General features: G+C 36.4%; 1 protein-coding gene across 2 annotated transcripts in view; it reads right to left on the reverse strand.

The window, feature by feature from the left end:
• LOC102684106 (synaptosomal-associated protein 25) overlaps nucleotides 1-25782 on the reverse strand; it is a 64761-nt gene extending 38979 nt beyond the window's left edge. Inside the window, exon 1 of one of the 2 annotated variants that reach the window (XM_006625689.3) lies at nucleotides 25610-25782. The gene's annotated coding sequence lies outside the window, so the exon portion shown is untranslated. The remainder of the gene's footprint in view (nucleotides 1-25609) is intronic. The other variant, XM_006625688.3, reaches the window with a different exon arrangement.
• Between the last annotated feature and the right edge of the window lie 629 nt (nucleotides 25783-26411).

Genomic DNA, 26411 nt, shown 5'->3' on the forward strand with positions numbered 1-26411 from the left:
TACTGTTACTTATCAACAAGTTTGTTCTCCAACAGCATTTTGTAACCGAACCATTGGCTGCCTAGTCAAATTTCAAATTTATGGGTGGAGCGGTGGCTCTGTGGCTAAGGATCTGTACCTGTGATTGAAAGGATGCTGGTTCAAATCCTGCAGCCAGCAGAGGGATCCTACTCTGTTGGGCCCCTGAGCAAGGCCCTTCACCCCAACTGCTCCATGGGTGCTGTACAATGGCTGACCCTGTGCTCTGACCCCAAGCTTCTCTCCCTGTCTGTGTCTCATGGAGAGCAAGCTGAGGTATGTGAAAAGACAAATTCCTAATGCAAGAAATTGTACAGGGCTAATAAAGCAACATTATCATTACATTAATTTATCAATTTTCTTTGATTCAATGGATCTACAACCGTAAACAATCAACAATGGACTTTAAAGAAGCTGTTTGACATATTAGACTAAAATAAGACATTGTTAGTAGCATCTAGGTGCTGTACATCTGTACTATCTTTCATTGACTGACAATTTTTATGATGATATGACAGAACTTTTGTAGATTTCATAATCACCAGTATGTTAAGCAATTATATGGGGTAATTACTGTATATTCCTGAGAGAGTTTGCCATCTGTTGTATGTTTCAGTATATGGTAACACAGCAGCATTTCCTCCAAACTAATTTTATTTTATTTTAAAAAATACTAATCTCATTTAAGACTACATATTTTCATTACTTAAAAATATATATTTTAAAATTATTATTAGTTATCAAATATGATCCTCAGAATATGTAACTTTGTTTTGATTACACTGAAAGCAAATACCTTTTTCCATCTACAGTATGTCACCTGTTCTAGAGGAATAATTGCTTATTTGCAGCATTAAGATACAAACTTGTACAGCCACCAAATTGTAACATGGTCTCCATGGGTGTCTTTTCACCTTTGCAAGATTTAAAGTACATTGGCAGTTTACATTCAGGTGTTTTTTTCATTAATTGATTACACAGCCCTGCAGCAAGCCTGTCATATTTGAGATGGTTGTCCTTGCCACACTACTCTTTGATCCTCGTGATTCTCAGATCCCTCTAGAGCACAAGATGGCCCCGTGTTTTTTCACAGTTTGTCAGTTTAATTTCTATCTAGCTACTGTGCAAACACGACCCCTGTTTCCATTGCGTAACTTCTCTCTCCCAGAGAGAGAGTTATGACTCCAGTAGCAGTAGGCTTCCCTGTAGCCAGTTACCTCCTTGTAAACCTGTGATCACCTGCGGTTGTCAGCCGAAGCATCCAGTACTTTTTTTATATATATACTGTCTCCCAGGGGACATTGTTTAAGCCACAACATTACCAGTTGAATGTTTTTTCTATAGCAATTAAGACAAGAGAATCAGCTCTCTCCTAAAGCATTTTGGAAGTGCAATAATGAGCATACGATTGTAATTCTGAAAAAAGCAAGAAACCTTTAATATTATGAAAAAATAAAAAAGTACTGCAAATTAAAGATACCTTGTGAAAAGAAATGATTTCTACAGTGAGTGTACAGATAGATATGAAGTACTACTATGAAGTATTGTAATGGAAGTGACTCAAATGAGCCTTTAAATCTTTTTGCATTAATTCTTCAAAACAATTCAATGAACCGTGCATTCTCCATCTAACTTAAAAAAAAATGCATTTTGGGCTATAAATAGCACAGATGAGGTTACATAAAGACTTGATACCAAAAAAATAAAAGCTACTTTTTTTTAGAGTTTCACTTTCGGATGCAGCTCTCTTGAGTTCACCTACCATGATACACTTTTAGTCACTGCAGAAATAAAAACCTGCTAGCAGTTTATGAGCCATCCCATTTGCAAATTTAATATCCTGCATTCACTATGCCAAAGCCGCAAGAGAACAGCCTTCGTAAATCCCTTGTAGAAGAACAGAGGTCACTGAAACCTATTGGCCTGCCCTGCTCGAACATGCTAACTCGCCATCAATTCCACTCTACTTCACATTGCATTTGGTATAAAACAAACCCCTCCCCCCTCTCTTTACAACATCAGTCATCCGATTTTAACTGAGCCTATGGGGTTCAATCACAGAAAGCAAAGCTTCAACTACGGCAAAGATTAAACTAGTACTGAAAGAGGATTTGCATGGCACTATTTTTGCAGCTTCTTTCTATTTACTGACTCACACAAATACTGCACCTGTGCATGTACTGCAATGAACCATCAGTAAAGATTCCATTAGCAAAATAAGTGCTTTTTAAAAGCTTAATTTTCATACTGCAGCCACTTGTTTACACTACTGTATACATTGTATATTCAGCAGCTGTGTCATTTCTTCAAAGAAAGCATTCCTCACCATTTGAAACAACAATAACACTATTGTAAGAAGATTTGCTTTTTGATTTTGTCATCCAGAAAGAATGTGTAAAATATTTGAAAATGTTGAGGCACAAAAGATCAGTAAAACATTTCTCTTTAAAATCTACATTAAGTCTTATTGATACAGTTATACAAATGTCTTATTGATACATTTATACTGTATACTCTAGTAAACACCAAAACATACAGTAAGACTAGGCTAGGTGAGATTCATACAAGACACAAGCACAATGCATTCTATTTGGACAGTGCTTTTCATGCTAAAGGATCCCAAATGCTTTGCAAGGGACTCTTTCATTGCCCACTTGATACACACTAGCTTCTGGATGGTAAATAGCAACAATTGTAGTTTGAGAGTTGAAAGATAAAAAGGTGGAACAGGTTAGGTTATGCTGAAGTAAAGAGAGGATTTAGGAAGACTACATCTCATAATCCATGTAGCCACGGTTTACTTTCTGTTTAATGTTTCATCTACCACGATGTGGTGTTCAGAGTGTATGCCTGCAATTTCTAATCACCTGCAACAGTCTTACTTCCATGTAGTCTCTGATCTGCTACCACCACATGTTCTCTTGCACAGCAGTGCATTCTCTTGTGCAATTATAATGAGTGGGTGACTTTCATTCTTTCATTGCTTATTCACCTTTTTATTGCTTGAAAAAAAAGTGCAAAAGGACAACAATTGGAAATTGTTAACTAGCTTGCTCATTGGGAAAAATGCAACTTTGATGGGGAGACTCACTGCTATTTAAGGGTCCAGCAATAAGACAAAATAAATATCAAAGCTATGATAAGGGCTACTAACTACTAACTTGTGTAATAAAACCTTTTTTATTTTAATAAGATACAGTAAATACATGGTGTCTGTAAAGTATTTTTGTTATGTGTAGAATAATCTCTAATACTTTTTGATTAAAGTTACATTGAGTTTATTTAAATGTGATCAAAACAAATACTTAATTTAGGTGAATTAACTTAGCTGAAACCAGAGGTGTCCATATTTCTTTAACTCCATAGATATCACAGTTCTGTGTTAATTATTCACATTTGAATTATTTAAACCAGTTGTAAGGCATTGCAATTAACACTTCCGCCTTGCAGTTCTTTGGGTTTCTGGGCATAAGGCACCTTCTGTACGGAATACAAATGGCCTCTACATGTTGGTGAGTTTTTACAGAGTGTTACAGTTTTCTCCCACCTTGCAAATATATTCTGACTAGGTTAAGTAAGTGGTGTCCCTAAATTGTTGCTTTGTACTTGTCTGTGTGCCTTCTAGATGCTTCCTATCTAGAGTGTAACCCTGCTGGTTATTCTTACAGTTGACAGTTGAATGGAAACCAGTCGTAAAGTGTAAGTGGATTGTGATGGACTTTAACATGGAAATTGAGCAGAGTCCAGACTAATTGTGAGCTCAGTGAAGAGCTGCTAAACAGTATTGTACAAGTGTGGAAGGTCACAGTGTTTGAAGGCTTTCACTCCGCTTAATATTAATGACCCAATTTTTCAAATTATTATGTTAACTACATCAATTTTATACTTTTGAAGAGTCTTCAGTCAAATGGACTGCACAATGAATAACAGTGAATGACCATGTCTATGTTCAAACTGTGATCAACACGGCCGTACTCAGGTTGATATAAACTACTGTATGTGAACTCCTTTGCAAAACAAGAGGTTTAAAATTGTATAAAAACTGGAAACTAATGACAGTAGTGCAATCATTTGACAGCACTGAAGTAGTTCCAACACATTTCATATCAGAGAACAAATTTATTTTATAGTATCCTTCCACATCCTAAGAAAATATTTCTGTACATCATCTTTGTAAAATTATACTTTATAAACTGAATTATAGTTGGTGTTATGAGACATTTACTTTCATTACTTTCAACTGCTTATCCATTTCAGAGTCATAGGGAAGCATTGGGCACAAGGTTAGATACATCCTGAACAGGACGCCAGTCTATTACAGGGAATATATAGACATGCACACACTCACACAAGGCTGAATCTTTACAGAAGACAATTATCCTAGCAGGAAACCCATGTAAACATCAGCAGAACACACAACATACTGTACAAACTCCACGTGGATAGCACCCCATTAATTGAACCTTGGGTCTTTGCAGTGCAAGGCAGCAATTCCAACCACTGCTCCAACATCTTATTTTTAAATGAACTTCTAAAACACAAACTCATTATCCACATTTAATGAAGGTCCTGTAATAGTATAAATTTGTTCACTAAACATTTCTCAGCGAATAAGAAGCAGGAGTCAGTTCTTAAATCTGAATTCCACATAGTGCATTTGTTTTCAGAATCACTCACAATTGCAACACCTTGGTGTATAGTAATGAATGACAGGCCTTTTGCAGATAAGTCCACAGTGAAACTAAGCAGTGAACTTGGACAATCTTTCTTAAACACCTGCTCACCATGACCCTTCGCAAAGCTTTTATCCTTTGGGATAAACACAGTGACCAAGAATGTTATCATATGGGGGGTTGGGAATACTGTATGTAACCACAAGAGCCTGCACACTGTCCGTAGAGCTCTATCTACAATTCACCTTGCATTTGGCCTGAGAACCTCCCATGTATTAACACCTACTGTAGCACCTCAAAACTCTGCCATTTTCCAACTCTCCCAATGAGAAGCCAGATTGCATCGAGTCATCTGAGTTATTTTAGTCCCGCTTAATCTGGAATCACGTCACTTACAAACCACCCTTACAACATTTCCCTGCAGACTCCTCCCTGTTGTCATCCTGTTCCCTGTCTGGCTAAATTACTCAAGTAGCCCATCGGATCCTGTTCCTCTGCCTTCCTGGTTTTTCCTTTGCCTGCTTGCCATGCTTCCTGACATGCCCGGACTCCGCTTGGCTACCCCATCTGATGCTGTGCTTCCCTGATCTGATTCTGTCTGTGGAGTGTGGCCAGGTCTGATGCTGGAGGTGGCGCTGCATTTCTCTGTGAGTTCAGTGTGACGGCAGCCAGCTGTGGATGCAGACACTTCTGTTCACTCCGCACTTACAGTATGTCTGACTGGATTATTCTCACAGCGGGAGTGGCACTTCTGTCCCCCCTGGTGTGCGGCTGGCGGTGAGGACTGCTGCTGTGTCGGACTTGTAGCCCTTGGTTGGTGGTGTTACTGAATGGGGGCCTGTTAGCTCAGTTCATCAGTCCTGTATCCTGGATTACAGGGATTACCGTATCCTTGTTCTGGCCCTGATGGTTCTTCAATTTGTCACCTCAGCACTTCTGAACTCAAGCCCTGTTACCTACTAACCTGCTCACACCCAGATACTGGCCTATGGACTCTCCCTCAATATGTCAGGCCCTCTGCCTGTCTTTGTCCTGACCTGCCCATGAGACTCTGCACAGATTCCAGTTTTCAGAGTGTGCACCGTTCGGCCCAGTACAAACTGTGCCCTCTGCATTCTGAAGGGCACTTTCTGAACTCCTCTGCATTTGACTTAATTCCTCCATCAGCCAATATGTTAATTCACTTAATCGGTTATGGTTTTGAAGTTTAAAACAGATCCCACATAGTTGATTACTTTAAGCTCTAAATGATTTAAACTTTAAATTAATATTCAAAATTCAAGTTTAACTACAACATCCTGTTAGGATAGTAAGAATATCCTAAGAATAGTAAGAAGCTATTGTCAGTAGTGACTGGCCAGACACAATGAAATGTCCTTGTAGAATGAGGGCTGTCCTACCTTGAGAGCAGGAATGAGTTGGGTTGATTTAATGTAGGGGCTACTCCAAGAAAACCCTAACAAGTGGTAGATGTCCCCAAAAAAATCATTTTGAACAAGGTCTTAAATTCATGTTTAGATATGTGAAGTACATTTACTGTATATACTATACAGTCTGTATATAAGACTTAGTGCCTTGCAAACATGTTCATCCCCTTTCAGTGATGCCTCACTATAAACATAAATGAAGAACAAATATTTTTAATTGAATATTCAATCAAAATTTGAACAGTCAGATTTAACTCTTTATGGGTGACAGAAGTTAAATGTAAGCAAAAACTACACAGAAAATCCAAAACAAAAATGTGTTGATTGTTCATAAATATTCACTCCACTGAGTCAAAACTTGGTGGAAGCAATTTTGGTCTTTTTAGAATCTTCACAAACTTAGCACACTAGGGTGGTGACATTTTCACTCATTCTTTGCAAACGCTCTCAAGCTCCGTACATGTGTTTTTGGATCACTGCTGGAAATTACACTTACACAAACTTTGGGCTACTTAAGGGCATTCAGTTACTTATAGTTAAGACACTCCAGTGTAGCCTTTGGTCTTTCCCTGCTATAAGGTGAATTTTCATCTGTGTTTGAGGTCTTTAGAGATTGAGGCAAGTGTTTTCTATGATTTGCCTGTAATTTGCTTCATCCATTTCCTTAAACTTGACAGCTTATGATTATGACAGGTGTATGATTCTCAGTCAGGTTCACGTCAGAGAGCATTCACTTATTCAGATCCCAGGTGAGGTACTGCTGTTGCCACTCAGATGCATTAAAATACTCCATCCATTTAATTACTTTCAATTTACTAATATTAATAATCATACATAATAAACGTTTTGCTTCTGTTTGTTTGTTCTATTATTGCATGAAATTTATCCAGGCAACCAAATGTACTTCAGAAAATTATAGTTTGAATTTTGGAGGTCAGGTATTTCTGGCTGGACATTCAAGTGTAGAAACATCAAATATTGGCACCTTGGGTCTAATTAGGATTCAACATAATAGTATAGATACTGTATACATAAAGAATGTCTCCATTACACATTACAAGTTTTAAAATCCTTGTGAGTTTGCCTGTACTGCATATCATAGTTTGGTATGTTGGATGGGCATCCATATGTCCTGTATATAACTTATTGTTTTTAAGGATGATATGTACTGTTATTTTCTGTCAAAAACTTGGTTATACGCCAATTATAGCCTTCTTTAAATGACACAGAGTATCAAAAAACATATGATCTTATAATGTATGAGGGAACTATTCATTTAAAGAAAACACTTGAAAACATTCAGCAATTTTTATTTCTTCTTTTGTAACAGCTGGTTAGAATAGAGTGGGAGCAAGCTAAAGTATTGCATGATATTTGTTTTCCCTATCTGGCTTGTCATTTAATGTTGAAATTGTTTTTATTTTACTACATCAAAATCAAAGCTAATCCTGTTGTTTTGAGAATGTTGTCTATAGCATCATTGTTCATTTACTGTATGTTTATTTTATAGTCACAGCTACACTTTGACATCAGGGAAACACATATGACTTTCACCTTCAAACACTGACCTCTCCTGTGTTTATGAATATGTTTTCATTTGCTACCAGAATATATGACAGCATATAAACTGTTTACTAGTGATCACGCATAGTAATGAAACTTAGAATCTCTCTATGCACACCTGAAAATGTGGCTACACCCTATCATATTTGTAAGAATCCAGTATCTGGTCTTTCAAGAAAAGCCTTTCAAAAGGCTTATGTTTTTAATGAAATTCCAGAGGTCTTCTCCAAGCCACAATGATTTTGCTTCATTCAAAGGATCAGTTGTGATTGAAACTGAAATTGCTGTTATTGCTGCCACTAAGTATTTGTTCACAGGTCAGAATATTTTTTCAATTTGCATATTTTAGTTTTTTCTGAAATGTATCATTTTGTAACTTCACAAAATGGGATACCATAAGAAGTTTCTGAATAGGTTTGCAAGGTACTGCACAGTATGTCAAAGTGAAAGTTAAATTGTATCAGGTATCTATTACAACATATACTGTATAAGAGGGAGGGGAGTCCCCAGTACCTGTAAAGCACTGAGTGGAGTTTCCAGAAAACCACTATATAAGTGTAAGCAATTATAATAATAATAACAACAATAATAATAATAATAATAATAATAATAATAATAATTATTATTATTATTATTATTATTATTATTATTATTATTATACCTGTCTTTAATTTCTGAGTCTTATTTTGAGCTCAATCTCAGTTTGGGCAAACACACATACTGTACACTATGTATTATTATTAGTTCAATGTGAAAACATTATGTTTCAAATTCAATTACATTTACTTTGAGAGAATATTCCATTACATACTGTAATCTAAAAAATAGGCCTGACCTAGGAATATTTTATTTGTATTATTTTATATTTTATTTGTAATATTTTATTTTATTACACACCTGAAGAAGGTTTCCACGTCCGAAACGTTGTGTTCTCTTTCTTCTTTTTTTCAGCATTTTCAGCTATTACTTGTTCCTTTGCAGCCTACACATGCTGACGTAGCTACCCACCTGAACTACATATTTTATTTGTGACTAGAAAAGTTTGACTTTTGGTGAGGCCATGCTCAAAAGCCATGCCTTTTCACTGACAATTCTTTGGAATGACAATCATACAAGACTAACCTTGCAAAATTACATTAAAGAAACAATGTTATCATCAATAACTTTTCTTTTTATCATCTAACAATAATTCTTTTTTTATTTTCAACCATTTTGAATGGTTAGTCGTCAATCCACTTGTCTCACTGTTACAGCCCTGCAGCACAGAAGAAACTCAATATGGACTTATCCAAAATATGCACTGGTGGCATCAAATGGAGGGCCGACACTGTTTTTACTAATAACATGAAATCTCACAGTCATCAAACAAGCTACAGTACATGGTTTGCATTGTAAGGGCAACCAAAAATATACTGGATGACTCAAGTAAAAAATCTTTGTGCTTTACTGTTTGTGCACTGCCACTTGAGTTAATATGGTCACAGTCAGTTAGTGGTATACTGTAGTACATACTTAATGTTGACATTTAATCCTGTATATGCCCAATCGGAATTTTGAATAAGGTGGCCTACTTACTGTAGGAATCAATTCAGAAAGGTTTTTATAAACCAGCAACCTGTGAGGAGGCAAAAAGCTACCAACGTCTTCTTCTGATTTATAATATAATAGTGTTTATGGCTGATCACAGGAAGACAAAAGATTAAAACAAAAATATTTCAAGCCATCACCGTAAATGGGTAGTCTATTGATTCAGACAGCTTCACAACTCATAGAGGTTGAGAGCCTAGGACACGAAAATAATGTGGCAAAGCTTATCAGTATAACATTAAATTTAATGTCAAACTTAATATCAGATTATTTCAGGAATGATAATTTAACATGTTTTGTCTTTATATTTTAAAGAGACAAAACCAAGTTCTGAGCTGCAACTTTCTAGATATGTATTAGTTTATATTTTAGAATTCTAATGATTAAAGGACTGTATTTTTCAAAAAAAGAAACAAAACTACAATTTAAACATGATTTGATGTGTAATTTAATCCAAATGTGTACATTTGGATTTATGAAATGAGACAGATATTTACTGAGCTGGACTGTTTCAGCTTGCATTAACAAATTCTAACAAACACTGCAATTTCTACTGGCAATACATATGCACTTAATTTACTTAAATGAGCTGTTCTGATATTAGAGATCAGAAAACTATTATTTTTCATTTACTTTAGAAAGTTTCACAGTTTGCAGCATTTTAAAATGAATAAAACAAAACTGAGCTGGTAAATATAAGTCAGAAACTGAAAGGTGTTAGATACCATCATTAACCCTCAGTTTTCAGTTTTCTTTATTTTTGTCATCAGGCTTTGAAGAGGACATTGATACAAACTATTCTGGATTAAATGTCTCTGCAATAGGAGTGTTGTTTGTTTTCCTGGATTTTTTGGTGTGGTTTATACTTAGTAATTGAGTATGGTTTATAATTAACATTACTGTAGTTAAACCAGAGTGGAAATTTCTGTTCACTGAAGAATGATGCATGGGTTAGGAAATTAAAGCCTGTTTTTCACAATTGCCTCTAATTTATTCCCAACTTCCGTAAATGGATGAAGACTTTGGTAAGTCAAACCACCACGTATATTATTATCACATTAAAGTGTTTGCGGTCGTGTGGTTTATCGGCATGGTAGAACACAGCGATGACACATACGCAATATGCAAATCTCGAGTTTATGTAAGTAAACTTGCATGAAGAGGGAAACTGATTATTTTAAAACAATTTATTGAATTTGATTTTGATATAAAACATATCTAAATATATATATATTCAGTATCTATGTGGAATTTGTGTTCATGTTGGTTTCCTCCAGGTGCTCCAGTTTCCTGCAATAGTCCAAGGACATTCTGGTAGGTTAATAAAGGGCTTCTGTGAGTGTGTGTGTTTTTGTTTGTGTGTGCTGTGAGATGGACTGGCATCCTGTCCAAGGTTTATCCTGCCTTGCGTCCATTGTTTGCCAGCTCCCCCGTAACCTTGCATTGGATAAGGGAGTTAGAAACGGATGGCTGGATATTTACTATTGGGTAATGTAATGTGCTTCAAAATATGGAAATCACTGCCATTTTACTATGTTGCTGTATATTAAAATGCATAAATGCATGTAAATTAATTACCATACAAGGTGCAGTGTAACCAGTCCCTGGTTCTGTAAAAGGCTGTTCTCGGATACTCAAAGTACTTGTACTGTATATTTTTTGTTACTTAAAGTAGAAGATATTATGTTTTGTGTGTTAATAATTGTAAATAATTTCTGTTTATCATTTAAGTTTCTGGCCTTCTTCGCTACTCTCCTATTTCATTGTGCCAGGATGATTAGGCACTGATGAGTTGATTGGGCACTAGTGATGAATTAATTAGTTGAATGTCACATCTGGTGAAAACCATGAATGAAAAACACAGTAATGAACCCACTATCCACAGTAGGTTCATATCTATACCATACTTGGAAAGGTATCAATGTCTCTGTGTCATTGGTAGAATGGAAACTGGACTAAATCACTTTAGACAGACTAGTTAGCAATGAAATCAAATTCTATTTAGACATTTCATATACCACACTGATGGACTGATGGAGTGTGATGCAGATGCAAAGAATGAAACACTTATTGTTAACAACAGACCAATCAATGTAAAGATCTAAGTCTGGTGATCTGAGCAGGATCTCTAACTCTACCTCTAATGACTTTTGGCAAAAAGACTACACAGTTCTATGTTGATAAAGTCCTGGGATCTGACTTGTTGACCTGCATGCGGGCTCATCCTGTTTTTTAAAAGTATCCATTAAGATAACACATTCTCATATTATTCATGTAACAGCTGCTTTCTTGTCAGATGCAAATATGACAGCCATGTTACAAATGCCATATACAATAAACTTAACCCCCGCTGAACATCTGTGGGATGAGCTAGAATTATCTGAGTACTGTAGCCAGATACAGTACGTTACCAGTCTGTGCCTTCCACAGTAAATCCTGTTGCTTACTCACCCTTATATCACCCTGCAACTTACAACTGGCAACCCATTGAAGCTAAGCAGGTGTGAGCCTGGTCAGTACCTGGATGTGAGACCTCCTGGAAAAAACTAAGGTTACTGCTGGAAGAGGAGTTAGTGGGGTCAACAGGGGACGCTCATCCTGCTGCTCATGTGGGTCCTAATGCCCCAGTGTAGTGACGGGGACACTATACTGTAAACAGGCACCGTCCTCGGATGAGACGTAAAAACCGAGGTCCTGACTCTCTGTGGTCATTAAAAATACCAGGGCGTTTCTCGAAAAGAGTAGGGGTGTACCCCGGCGTCCTGGCCAAATTTCCCATCGGCCCTTATCAATCATGGCCTCCTTACAATCCCCCTCTATGAATTGGCATCATTACTCTGCTCTCCTCCCCACTGATAGCTGGTGAGCGTTCTGGCGCACTATGGCTGCCGTCGCATCATCCAGGTGGATGGTGCACATTGGCGGTGGTGGAGGGGAGTCCCCATTACCTGTAAAGCACTTTGAGTGGAGTGTCCAGAAAAGCGCTATATAAGTGTAAGCAATTATTAATTATTATTATTATTATTATTATTATTATTATTATTACTGCTGTTGATGACTAATAGCAATTGGCAGAATACATTTACCTTTGTCAAGTCTGATCAAGAAGCATCATTGTACCTCCCACTGTAATATTTTGTAGCTCAAGGTAATTGTGAATATTTTGTAGTTATTAGTTATATTTTTTTTCATACTCAGTACATGTTTGGACTTGAATGTAGGGTATTCAAAACCCATACTGAAAACACTGTGTAATTCAATGCAAAAACTATTTTTGTAGATTTTAATGTTGCTCTTAATATTATACAGTACCTTACCACATGAACCTTTACTTCTAAAACAAAGAAAACACTTACGTAATTGAGAGCTGTAACATATACTGAAATAGGTGCTTCCACACCTGCTCAAATGTGGTTCCTCATGTAATTAAGCAATTAACATTCCATCGTGCTTAGAATCATGTATAAAAAAGCTGGGCAGTCCCAGTTGCCAATTATTTTGGCTACCATGTTGAAGAGGAGATCTCAGTCATTTTGAAAGAGGGGTGATTTTTGGGTCATGTTTGGCAGGAGCTCCAGTGATGAAAACTGCTCAACTTGCTGTTGAGAATGAGAAATGCGACACAATAAAATGTGTTTTAAGGTGATGCTTTCATGGAAGTCTGAAGGAAAGATATCACCTAGACACAACTGTGCACTGTGTGTGCATACTCCTTGGGCATGATGTCCATGCATTGATTTGAGATTCAAAAGTCAATGTAAGGTGTGAGCAGGCAGTTTGATCCATCAACTATCCATCCAAGTATAGTCCATCGAGAAGTTACTATGATCGAGTTTCAATGCATAAACCCTTTATTACATCTAAAAATGAACTTTTGCAAGTGAAGTGGTGAAATGAACCAAAGTATTCTCTTTATTTTGGCAGTTACCTGTAATTAACAATTTCAATGTCCCGGTAACAGTTTCTAGTTTGTAAAGTCCAGTCCAAAGGGAAGATTGCTAGCTTCTCTTGTACCAACATTACATACAGTATATCAGCACTCTGGTTTTCCACTGTGTCTGTCATCCCACTATTGACCATGCCTGTCTTCTAAGGTCTGACAAGATCATACAGATGCAGCCATTGAAAATGCTCAAGGTACCAAAAGGTATGCTATGGGAGGCTCGGCAGTTTAATTGATACCAGCATTGCATTTTTTTCTAATAATTTGATGCAGGACTGTAAAACTTCCAGGTGGTGCAGTAAATCCTTAAAGTACCGCAGCTGAGGCTGGTTGTCAGAAAATTCAGTATAATTTGAGGTGTATTGGAAAATAAAAGAAATTGCCAATAAAATGACTGCCCTTTAGAGAGAAACAAACCAAAAGCCCTTTTCAATGTAAGTTTCCCTGGGTGATTGTGTGGTTCAGCTTGTTCTCCCTCCAGCCACTCTGCTCCTCAGTATTAGTCTGTGTGTGCTGTGCCCCTAAACAGGACTGCTGGCTTTGTAAATTCAGTGTAAAATACAAATACAAAAACATGGACATACATGGACAGTTTTTATGTCCAAATACATGGACATAAAAACTACATTTCCCAACATTCCATTAAGTAATACCCAACGAACACAGTAAATTAACTACAGTATTACCTCTTCTTGCAAACTGCATTCATCTACACTACATGCAATTGTTTTCTTTTTTTGCAAGTGATTATAAAAGGTACATTAAAATGTCTCAGTGGTGCATACCTCAACAGTATAATGCAAAATTTAAATAATAATTTCAGTTATTTGATTAGTTCAGAGTTACTCCTTGTTTTCTGAGGACTTCTGTAAAATCAGGCATGTTAAAAAACATCAAGGTACAGTGTGATCCAGGTTCCATTCATGGCATTAATCCCCCTTTCAGAAAAACAAATACTACACAGTCACGTTACATTTTAAAAAGGTAGCTAGGCTAAGTATTTTATATGTTTATACAGCATAAATATGTATATTTTCAAGAAATATAATAACTAGACTAGGATAAAACAGATTAAATATGGCTTCAGCAACATCTAATTGAACAGAAGTGCCACCTAGTGATCTGTTTTGAGCTGTGAAGGGCTGAGAGCAGTATGTAGGACTGTAGTATGCCACAACGTGTTTTCCACTGATGTGAGTTTTGATGTGCATTCTGGATGGCTACAACTCTATGTTCTACATTTTTTAATTGCTTTAGTATACTATAGAGACATACTGTAGTATGCAGTGTTCTTGTACAATCCCAAAGGAGATTGTGGAAAAGAATCTCAGAAGGAACCAGGAAGAGCAAAAGTTCCAGAGGGGACTGTGTAATTGTTATAGTGAGAAACTGAGAGATTTCAAGAGACAGCAGCCTCTTTGGTATGTGTGAGAACAGGGCAGTCTAACGAGTCCACTGAATGAGAGGGTTGTTGTGTTGGAGTGAGTTGGAGTTAGTGTGTGAATATTATAGTGTGGGGTGCAGTAGAAGGATCCTCCTCCTTGCAATGCTAAGGGGAAGAGGGTAGGGTCTTTCTGGCTGTAAACATCTGGTCAAAAGGCAGTGGAGGCTGGGAATGTGTTTAAGGGGCACTAGCAGCTACAGAGGTGTGTGATGAAGCAGTGGTGGCTGGGCACAGGTTTGAGGTGTGCCAGCAGCTGCTAATACACAACCTGGAATGTGAGCATGGCGCAAGGAAGGTTGTGTTAGGGAAACTTGTTGAGTCCAGGCATTGTAAGTGCTGTAAGAGGCTTGGTGTGTCGCTAGTGTGATACCCAGCCTTGTGGTGTTGGGAGGTGAGAAGGTGGCTGGAGGCGGACCTGGGCTTGACTGGTTATGAGAAAACCAGTAGACATCGTTAAGTGGGAGCAAGAGACTCGATACAACTCGATAAGCGAGAAGGTGGGAGACTCCATATGTGGTTCTCAGGAGCAAGGATGTCATCATTATTCAGGGTGAAGCTTGTCGATTTAGGGAATCCACGAGAGAAGAGCTCGGTGAGGCAAGGGATGCCTAGAGGACAGTGTCTTGAGCGAGTTGGAAATTCTGTAAAGAGCTAAAAAGCTCCCTAGCTGGCTGAGAAGAGTGTGCCTGAAGCAGTGGACATGTCTGTACCCCTGTGGCATCACAATGTTACTAAATAAATGTTTATTAATAAAAGATGAAAATGTTTTTGGCTATTAGTTTTTTTTAAAAACCTACAGTAAAATTAAGAAAATGAACTATTTCAATTTTAATTTGGAAAATGAACTCTGAAGTGCTTGAATTTAAGAAAGCAACTCATATAAATTAAACATTGTAGCCTATTCAAACACTGTATCCATTTTTTTAAACTTATGTGGCTTATTCAAAAACGATAGCATGTAAACTGTGCCTCTGTGGTGCAATTAAATTAGGTCCTGTATAAAGGAGAAGATATTCCAATAGACAAAGAGCACCATAAAGCATTTACACCACTAATGTTCTCTAGATTTTACATGTTCAAAAACATACTTTAAGCCCTCTTGAGTAAAGTTATACTTTCTTTTGTATAATGCCATTATCCCTGGCAAAATGTTCATCATATTCATCCATCTATTCCTTACTTATTGAGGAGATATGTCAATTTGTACCTCCCTCTATAGAATAACACATTATGACACATTATTGTAATTAATTCCCAACAAAATTCATATTATTAATAACAAGTTGCCGACTTCACCTTCTGCAGCCGTGACAAGCACACGCTCTGATGCTTTCTCAAGTTTGAGGTACACTCATTTCAGTGCTATTGATGCTGCACTTAACCTGACTTTAAACTGGCTTGGTTGCTTAATGACACCTACAGTACTACCTGTGCCCTGGAACCCGCTGCTCAAATTTTGATCCATTTTTTTACTCACCTCATCAATGAGTCCTTGAAACATGGTATTATTGCCATTGGCTTAATGTCAGATGCTATCACACCTGTTAGAGAACTGTCTGGGATGCCAAGTGGGCAACAACTATAATCCTATTTGCAGTTTGACTTTTCTCACACATACTGTATCCTGTAACAGCTTGGCTTAATTACTCACTCTGCATCCAATGAGCTGATCCATTAAGCACTAGAAATGAAATAGTGACACAGCATATACTGTAGTGACAATGCTTACAAAGGTGAGACTAGTGTAATATGCAAAATGTTGTCAATCAACTATACAATAATTACTGTACAAGAAAGACTGAGGTAAGAATCATGACATCTGTTGGCATATGCTGTACCAACTAACAAGACGACAGAAGATCCATTGGTACCACTATCTTGGAATAGGTTTGAAATCAAAATACTCTTCAACAATCAAGGAACAGAGTTATTGTAATGTAACAGAGTGTCTGCTTAATCCATCAATAGCTTAGAGGTCTTGCTAATATTTTAAAACAAGTGACCTGCTGTATAAGACTAACTTGAATGGTTATCTTCAGGACCAGGGTGGAGATCCCTGCCTTCCAAAATAATATGGATAGACTCTTACTAGAATAAAATTATTTAAAAAATGTCAGACATACAGGGGTATAATGCAGTCATTTTAAAGATTAAACAATTGAAACAAAACTAATTAACAATAAGTGAGTAGTCAATCCCATAGATTATAATTCTTGTTAATATAATTTAAAACATTAAAGAATTAAGAACTTGATAACCAAACAACCTTCTACTTATTGTTGTTTATTTCTTCACCTTACCAAGCTGAAGGGCTTTGAAATGAGAGTGCACTGCTCACCTTGACTTGTTTCATTCCCATTCCCTGATTGGCAAGGCCATTATCTGTCAGCAGAAAGAATTTCAGATTCTTTCAGTCTCCAGTGAGTATGCATCAGATTACACAGTAAAAACCAAAGTATCTCCTTCAGCAAAGGATTAGAAATCAGGACATTAATCCTTAAAGATAATTATTGAACATGTCTGTAATAAAGAGAGAGAGAGCACACATCTTCTGTGTGCAGTTTGCAAGTTATTCCTATGGGATTTCTCTGGGTGTTACAGTTTTAAAACATGTCTAGGTCTTGAAGGACAAATCTGTAAATTGTATCTGTGTACACTGCAATGGACTGAAATACCAACCAGTTCGTACATTGGCAAATACTTAGTGCTTGCTGGGTTAAACTCCAGCTCAACCAATTCTGTACTGGACTAAGTGGTAATTAAAAATGCACTGAATGCTGTAATGAAAATTAACAAATGCTGTAATGAAATTTCACAAATCATCTTAACATAATTTGTAATTTGGGAGTGAAACAGATATTAATATCAGGGTCCCATGATAATCCTTCTTCCCTCTATGTACTGTACATAAAAACAACATGCCAAAAAAAGGCACAAATACTTTCTGGTGGTGCTGCTTGGTTATACGGTACTATTACATTGTTGTGCCAAAACTAATTGCATTAGCATATTTCTGCGCCAAAAAGTCAATTTTTTGGTCTTTTTTTTAGAAGAAAAGAGAACTTCTTCAAATATTGTTTGTTTTCATGTCTGTAATAATTAATTAGAGGATGGCATCTAGCCATTTCGTGAAAGACGTCAGGGTGTCATCTATGACAGAATGGTTGGATTGGTTGTTCTAGACATTCACATACTGTAGCTTTGTACAAAAATTGTCACAACAGAAAATTTAAAATACTATATACAGCTTTTGTTTCAATTTCACCAGAATAATTAGGATCAGTGAGCTGACAAGATGTAACGAGTAGAAAGCTGTGTCAGCATGCGTAGGCTGCAATGGATCAGGTAAAGGTTTATTCCATGCTTAAAGATAACCTGTACAATTGACATGCAAACTACTATATAAACAATGCAACAGCAACAACATCAGAGCACAAAAAACAGCAATGTATATTGAAAAACATCTGCTTTGAGAGTTTTTACAAAAGGTAATCAAAAGGCACTATTATCCCAGCAGCCATATCACCTTGCAACTCACAACTGGCAACCCACTGAAGTGTCCTGGCCAAATTTCCCATTGGCCCTTACCAATCACGGCCTCCTAATAATCCCCATCTATGAATTGGCTTCATCACTCTGCTCTCGTGAGTGTTCTGGTGCACTTTGGCTGCCGTTGCATCATCCAGGTGGATGCTGCACATAGGTGGTGGTGGAGGGGAGTCCCCATTACCTGTAAAGTGCTTTGAGTGGAGTGTCCAGAAAAAAGTGCTATATAAGTGTAAGCAATTGTTATTATAATTACTATTCTCAAGCAATAATTCTTGGTGGTGTTATGAAACTAATCAATAATATGGCAAAGGGGCAAATTGATAGGATCACCAAATCAATAATAAATGAATAGAATGTAGTGGCAAATTCAATCACTTTAAGCACAGAAATGTACAATTTTCTTTAAACATTGGCTCATCCCAGAATATAATACAACATATCACTGTCACAATTTAATAAAAAGGACCAGGAACAGCATAATTCCACAAGGCTTTTCTCCAAACTCCTGACAAAAATATATATTTATTTTGTCTGTTGAAGTGAAGATTTGATTTTGCATTTTAAGCAGAAACAGTGAAATGATCATTTTGCAGTACAGGTAAACAAATTCTAGCTAGAAGATTTGATAAATCCCCTGACTTCTGTCACAGCTTTAACTTGTATCTTAGTGAAGTTGATTTGTATGTCACTGTAAGTAATGACATTTGCTCCAAGATGTCACTACAACACTTATCTGACATGAAAATGGATATACACATTAAATTAGCATTGATTTAAATATTATCCTACTCCAACCCATCAATGATGCAAAAATTGAATTAAAAGTATTAATACAATTTTCCAATTGACACGTCCATATAAGTCATTACCAACATTGCTAATGTAGTATTTTCTGTGCTAAATAAAGCCACTTTCATCAAATGCTTTTATGAATTACTTTCATAAAATTATGATGAATTACTTTACTGTCATGGTAACACAAAACACTTATAGAGAACTCACATCATACTAATCATGGGGTGCACACAATACTGTTGATGTTGAGCTCATGGCTGCACAAAAAGTATCCTGTAGCTCATTGAGTGCTGAGTTGTGCTAGATCAGCCACTACTACTTTGCCTTTTTTGTAGTACAGTGTACAGTATATAAAAAGAATGATCAATGAGGTTCACAACTGCAAATCATCTGCTGGGCATTAAACTTTCAAAGATACGATCAATCTGAATACATTTAAACTGATTTTTTTACAGCTACAACTTCCTTAAAACTATCAAAAATAATCAAAAGATTTAATTTAAAAGATTAAATTAAGGATTCAAATCAGATGATTTAGATTGAGACAGTGGTGAACATCAGCAAATCTCTTTTTTAATAATTTAGAAATTCTAAACTGTTGTTAACTGTTATTGTGCTAAAGAGTAAAACTACATCAATAGGTATTATATTTTATGCACGTCTTTATAAAATGCAGTTTTTCTTTTCTTCAAAGACACATATTGTTTTAGGTCAGTGAAGACCAAAAGCCGGACTTCATTCTAGACATAGATACAATATTTTTTTTTACTTTATCATCTCTTTTTAAGTATTTATAAAATTCAGTTCTTACTTTATAAACAAAAAGATTTCAGACTTATCGAACCATAAAGTGTTGTAAAAGAACTCACTATTCATGTCTGTGTACATTCTTGAAGGACAAATCATACACGTAGTTCTACATATTTATTGAGAAGATGTTTTCACCTTGCTCCTGTCATCTGATACTCTCTTTGCTTTCACAATCAGTCTCGGAGTTCAGGTTGTAACTAATTGATCCTCTATCTCATAGAATGTTCTCTGCAGCACACTCCTTTGCTTAAATCTTGTAACATCATAACTAGATTCTGAAAACTGTATCAGTTTTAGCATTTCCTTTAGTTTGAGTTAACTGGTTTATTCCTGGCTCAGAAGTAAATTCTGTGAGTGCATCAATGTTCATATTTCATTGATTTGGTGTGTAAGTGTGAATAATTTATCATTATAATTATACAATGTGTAGGCATATGTTGTTTTACTGTTCATTGCTGTCCTCCTGATGGCATGTTTTCCATTTGTTAAAACAAATTATTTCTAGAAGAAAATCCATAAAAAGCCTGTACATTGTACCTTTTGTTTTATTTTTCTATCATTGTCTATCTTTTCATTTAAAACTGGGATTTTTATTTAAGTTTAGTATGTATTTCTTTTTTTACATAGATTGTAAAGGACAAACAATAATATTAACTATTTTGTATTTTATGATGTAAGACATCAACCCAAGGCCCTGGCTTCTCAGTCTAACACTTCATAACAGTAACCCCAATGTCCTAGCTAAATTACACTTCAACCTTGCACAATCTGGCCTCTCAATTTCATACTTAACTCAAAATGCTAAAGTAATTTCTCTCTTTCTGTCACTTTGATTCACTGTGTTGTGGGGCTGATGTAGCTGCCATGTGTCACTAGTGCTGCACTTCAGAAGTGGAAGAAGAGAATTCCCTTCTATATGTGAAGCATGTTGGGATGCTTTGGGATGAAAAGTAATAATTGAATTCCAGAAATTATACATAGCATGAAAAATACTGGTTAAAAATTCACATAATTCCTGTTATATTAATTATAATAGGAGACATAAAGTATGTGTTAAATTGCAGTCCCATGTTTGACTTAGTAACTACAAACCTAATGTAATGCTTTTATAATATGACATATAGTAATACTCTTGAAATCAAAGAATAAGGAAAAGTGGGAAAGGTAATTTAAAATACCATAGATTTTTATAATAATGGTATTATTTTTATTTAACTAGGCAAGTTAATTGAAATTAAAATTTCTATGGAACAATTTGAGGGCATCCACCCACCTTCCTAAAGGATACAAAAGCAGCATCCACCCCACAATTTTAATCTACAGTCCTTTTGTTCGGAGCCTGATGTCCTAACTCTGCTCAACTTTGCTGCCTTTACAATTTGATGGTAATTTAAATTCCACTCTGCTCATTGCTTTAAATATTAAAACTGCATTAGAACAGGAGAGAAATCACAAAGGATCATTACTTAGAAATGTCTTTTAGTGATTAAGTATTTTTAAGTAAAGTTTCTAATGTATTTATGTTATGTACTGTAATATTATGAAATCACTTATGAAAAATGTTTGTTCTGAATAAAATACAGTTTATTTTTAGGCTTCTAGTGTAATCAAATACAGGAACAAGTAAAGGTTTATTCCATGCTGAAAAGCGAAGAAAAGAACCCGAAAAAGGCTCCACAGCCGAAACGCTGTGTTTCTTTTCTTCTCTTTTCAGCATGGAATAAACTTTTACTTGTTCCTTTGCAGCCTACGCATGCTGATGCAGCTACCCACCTGAACTAATCACATACAGTACTAGTTATATCATACACTACATGTAGCTCAGTAACTTTAATTCTGTAACATTAATATATTAAATAGATCATATAATACTCTAGAGAGAGGCGAAGATCTAGACTAGTGTTATAGAAACAAAATCAAGTCCATTATGTTAACAAAACGCAAATCCAGAAAAGTATTTTAACAAACAATCAAGTTTCAATGGCAAGCGGCTTCCAGGTTATCTTGACATTGTTAAAGATTTTTTCTCCCACAAGAAATGAATTTCCTGGAAGCTTGTCATCTAACTATCCATTTTCCGACTACTTCTTGCAATTCAGGGTCGTGGAGAAGCTGGAGCCTAGCCCGTGAAGCAAAGGGCGCAATACAGGGTACGTCCTGGATGGGACACCAGTTCACTGCAGGGAAGACACATAGACAAACACACACTTACACTAGGGCCAATTTTCCCAGAAGTCAATTAACTTGCCCATATGTCTTTGGACTGTAGGAGGAAACCCACTCAAAGACGACAAGAACGTACTATAAAAACTTCACACAGATAGCACCCTGGGCCCGGGACTGAACCAAGGACCCCAGTGATGCAAAGTTCAGTACAACAACAACAACAACAACAACAACAACAACAACAACAACACTAACCACTGCGCCACTGTATCGCCCTCAGTTGATCATATGCATGCTGAAACCACTGTGATAGTGCACAGGTCTCCTGTGATAGATGTAGCTCAGTCTCAATAGGATCAATAATCACTCCTCTGTCAGATGGGTCAATATGACCGTTTAACCCCCAATCCCCACCCCCTTCCCTGCAGTGCTACTCCTGTTCATTAGAAATGCACGCTGTTAACCATCCCACGAACAGAGATCAAAGATGAAGCCGAGAGATGAATTATCTGCTTGCTGTAATACACTAAGCGATTTGACAGGACGCACTCATTTTATCTCTTTGAGGGACACCAATAGGATGCCATTTTATGAACATTCTTCTTCACCATAACCGTAACGTCCTTTCTTCCCTTCCAGTTTGAATGCATTGTGTAGCTGGCACCTATTTCAGACATGCTGCTGCAGCCTTCCCAGTCTGAGGCATCAGCTTTCCCTGCCAACAGTAGCTAAGGGAATGGCGCATGGTTTTCCAGCAAAAAAAGAAGGAAATAATGCTTCCTAAGGGAAGCAGGGAATAATGCACTGGAACTCCAGCCTTGCGGCAAATGGTTATTTATGGTTTCTAGGATTTACAGTATATTTTTAACATTTTCTATTTTTTTTTACATTTATAACACAAATGTAACACAGTACGTACCAACACATTCAAAATTAACTGCAATATCAAGTCCTATCGGAGTCTATGAGAGCACTATCTGTGTACTGTCCCATTTAACTGCATTTTAATCGAGCTGAATTTAAGTTACCATCATTTTAACTTCAGAACAAAAGCCTTCTTTCTATTCTATATGAACGATATACAACGCAAAACCATATAAGATACTGAAAACAGAAAGGGAACATCACGATCGTTTCACCTCATTTTTTTACTTTGGCAAGATGCAAGTAGTAGAAATAGTATTACAAATAAGAATCTTTATTATGCAGTGCCTTTTCTGGTACATCAACTCAAAGCGCAGTGCAACAATCAAAAAAGACAGCTAGAAACACATGGTCATAAGCCTTATATGAAATCGAGTTACCAGTTTCCAATTCTTCAATGTTTAATGTATTAAAAGGTTGTTGTTAATTAATTAGTAATGTGCTCCATTCATTTTTTCTTTAAGAAACTGCAGTATTATCAGATGGAGTCTGGACAGCTCACCCATGACCACCCCCCAGATTTGGATGCTTCTTAGACTTTTCATACTCTAATCACAAAAAGTGATTTAAAAAGATATCTGCGTAGGACGTCAAACACAATATAAATAAGCAAGGCATAGGAGAAAATTCTTAGGCATGAACCAGATTCAGCAAAGACACCTGAGTGAAACAGGTACTATATATACATACAAATGTGGCAAGGTGTAAATCTTAGAACATCAGTTCTAAAAATGGATTTCCTGTTTTCCTTTTTAATGTGAAAAGAAGAAATGTAAACTGAGATGACAGGATACCTTCATAAATTCACTTATCTATTCTTCAGTGACTGACAGATCACACACAAAAGCAGAATTTATACTTTATCTAGAATTTTGTATTATATTATGCTTTAACTTGTATTTTGTAAGATATTATGTTTGCATTATATTTACTCTTTCTGTTTTAAAGAGGTGATTACCACAAGTGTGGTGAAACCCATTTACGATTATTGAAGAGGGATGTAGTACCAAGTAGTACTTGTTTAATTCTGAATGCTGTTGGAAATAATTGGAAAAGATAACCATTTTTGTTTTATCTTTTTATACAAGGAATGTCTTTTTTGAGTTCCACTTGCATAAAGTGATTTAAGAGCTATGTAAAGGAAGCCATTGCAAAGCGTATTTTAGGAATGATATGAAGGGTAGCAAAATTCAAAAGCTTGTTTTTATCATTATGAGAGGCTGTATTACACAACAAAAGCAATAACTATTTTGATTAAATGTTTATTTTTTATTCATTTGCTTTGACCGCCTTTTTGCAGCTCAATTGTGTAGCATTAATAACATCTGGGCAGTTGCCAATATTTGTTTTGATTTGACCTACTTAACATTTAACATACTGTATATACTTTATGAAGTTTAGAAAATAAATTTGTTTCAACAATACTACATTAGTAAATGCTTGAAATTTTAGTTTTTATTTTTACCTACAATAAATGTTGCAAAGACAAAATGAACAATTCTAAAAAATAATACATTATTAAACAGTGGGCTGATAATCGCTGTCAGCCCTTTAAAGGTTTACACTATACAAATATGCAGCGGTAATATGTAATATGTTCAATGTGTTTGTATGAAGACACGCAAGAATGATCTGTCGATGGTTCTTGGTTAAAAAGAACAACACATGATTCTCCCTTAAAGAGACATGCAGTAAATGGTGGACAGTTTCTTTTAGTCATACTGCAGGTACTGAACCAACCCCCCTCCCCCACCCCCACCCCCCTTCCCCTACGTTGAAGAAGGAACAAACAGTAATAATTACTAATGCTGAGGCACGTAAATTTGGCAACAATATGGCCATTTTTGACGCAAGTGCATTAAAGCTGTCTGGACATGAAAAAGAACTGTATCTTCATTAAGTTTGATACATGGACTGTACAGTATGTATCCTGCCAACCACTACTCTACTGTACTGTATGTCGCAGTCCAGAAAATACTTTCTTGCATTCTATAATTCTGATCTCCTCCTCTCTTGGAACTTCTTTCCTTTTGATAACATAAGCACTCAGTCAGCATCTTCTATGCTATTATAAAGTCCCCTAGGACAATTAACAGCAAGGACATATTTATTGATCAACCGCTGAGATCTGGAAATGATCTGGGCAGGATTTCAGGCATTTCTGCGTATACTCGCTGTGGGGGTGGCGGAAGATAAGATTAATAGCCTTCTGTCAGCAACTGCATCATTCCCTAAGGAGGCTTGCTATCCTGCGCAAAAAATCCAAAAGCATTTAACAGATCCACGCCGTGAACGTTGCAAATCTCACATTATTTGAAACACGCTCTTTAATTTCCATTTCAGTCCCACGCTTTCTCGCTGTAGCCGTTCTCCATGGTCCTGAAATGTAGAAACCGCCCACCACCGGTGCAAAGCATACTGCATACTAGACCTCTAAATATCGTCTGTTCATACCAATTTATATAAGCGTCACGTCTTCAAAAGGCGTGGCGATTAATGTTGTATGTATAAAACATAAGCAGGCTATTAAAACGTTAAACTCGAATATAATAAAAAACAATGGATATTCAGTGCTCTCCGTGAAACAATAAGCTTTGCTATCAGTTTTCTCCTCTGTTGATTGAGAAATACACAAACCATGATAAAATGCTACAGTTAAACACTTGTTAAAAACCAGATAAAACTGAAGAAAAATCGCCCACCGTCTTACCTGTGCTTCTGCTTGAAACAAATGCTGTCAGCTCTGTTGAGGAAACGTCTGCGTATTTAAACAGCAAACCGCTTTTTTAGGCTTGCTTGCTGCAAAGGAGCTGAGCGCAGTTGATACTGACCTCTTCAGTTCTTCTTCAATGGAATAGAGCTCTGCCCTCATCAAAGATGGCCGCCCTTTTTGACGTCAGCACCTTTTAATAGAAATCCGTCAAGGGGAGCGGCAAAGGGAATTTGAGTCATCGGTTGCTTCTGTAGACTGCAATCCTTTGCATTTTTTCTCCTTATTGAAGGAGAAAAAGTCGTTTGAATTTAATTTAGTACTCTAATTTTTATCTTCCAAACCTAATTTTCTACTTGTTTTTAGAATAGTAACTTACTTTAAAATGGACCATGTACAGTATAAACGATTCAAAGCGGGGCTAGGTAATTTAGAAAAAAATGCAGCAGTGATTTGTTTTCGCCAAAGGGGTGGTCTGTAGGGGTATTCCTACACCCAGGCAGATCCATATAAGGTAAAATTACGTGTGATGTTTTGTTTTCCTTAGAGATTATACAGGTAAAACCTACCTTAAAATAACTTCACAGTGCGACATATTTTAACAAACCCATCAGTATGTTTATGTTCATGTGGTGAACGGCTACTTTAAAAATAGTACTGGAATTATTGCAGTTAAAGAAAATGCATTATAGAACTTTGAATAAAGTAGATGAGAAAACAAATGACATACTGTAAACTCCCTACAGTGCACAACGTTTTTTTTACAGTACAATTTATTCCACAGGTGTGATTATCATTTAAA

Source organism: Lepisosteus oculatus, chromosome 2 (genome assembly GCF_040954835.1).
Source record: "Lepisosteus oculatus isolate fLepOcu1 chromosome 2, fLepOcu1.hap2, whole genome shotgun sequence".
Taxonomy (NCBI): domain Eukaryota; kingdom Metazoa; phylum Chordata; class Actinopteri; order Semionotiformes; family Lepisosteidae; genus Lepisosteus; species Lepisosteus oculatus.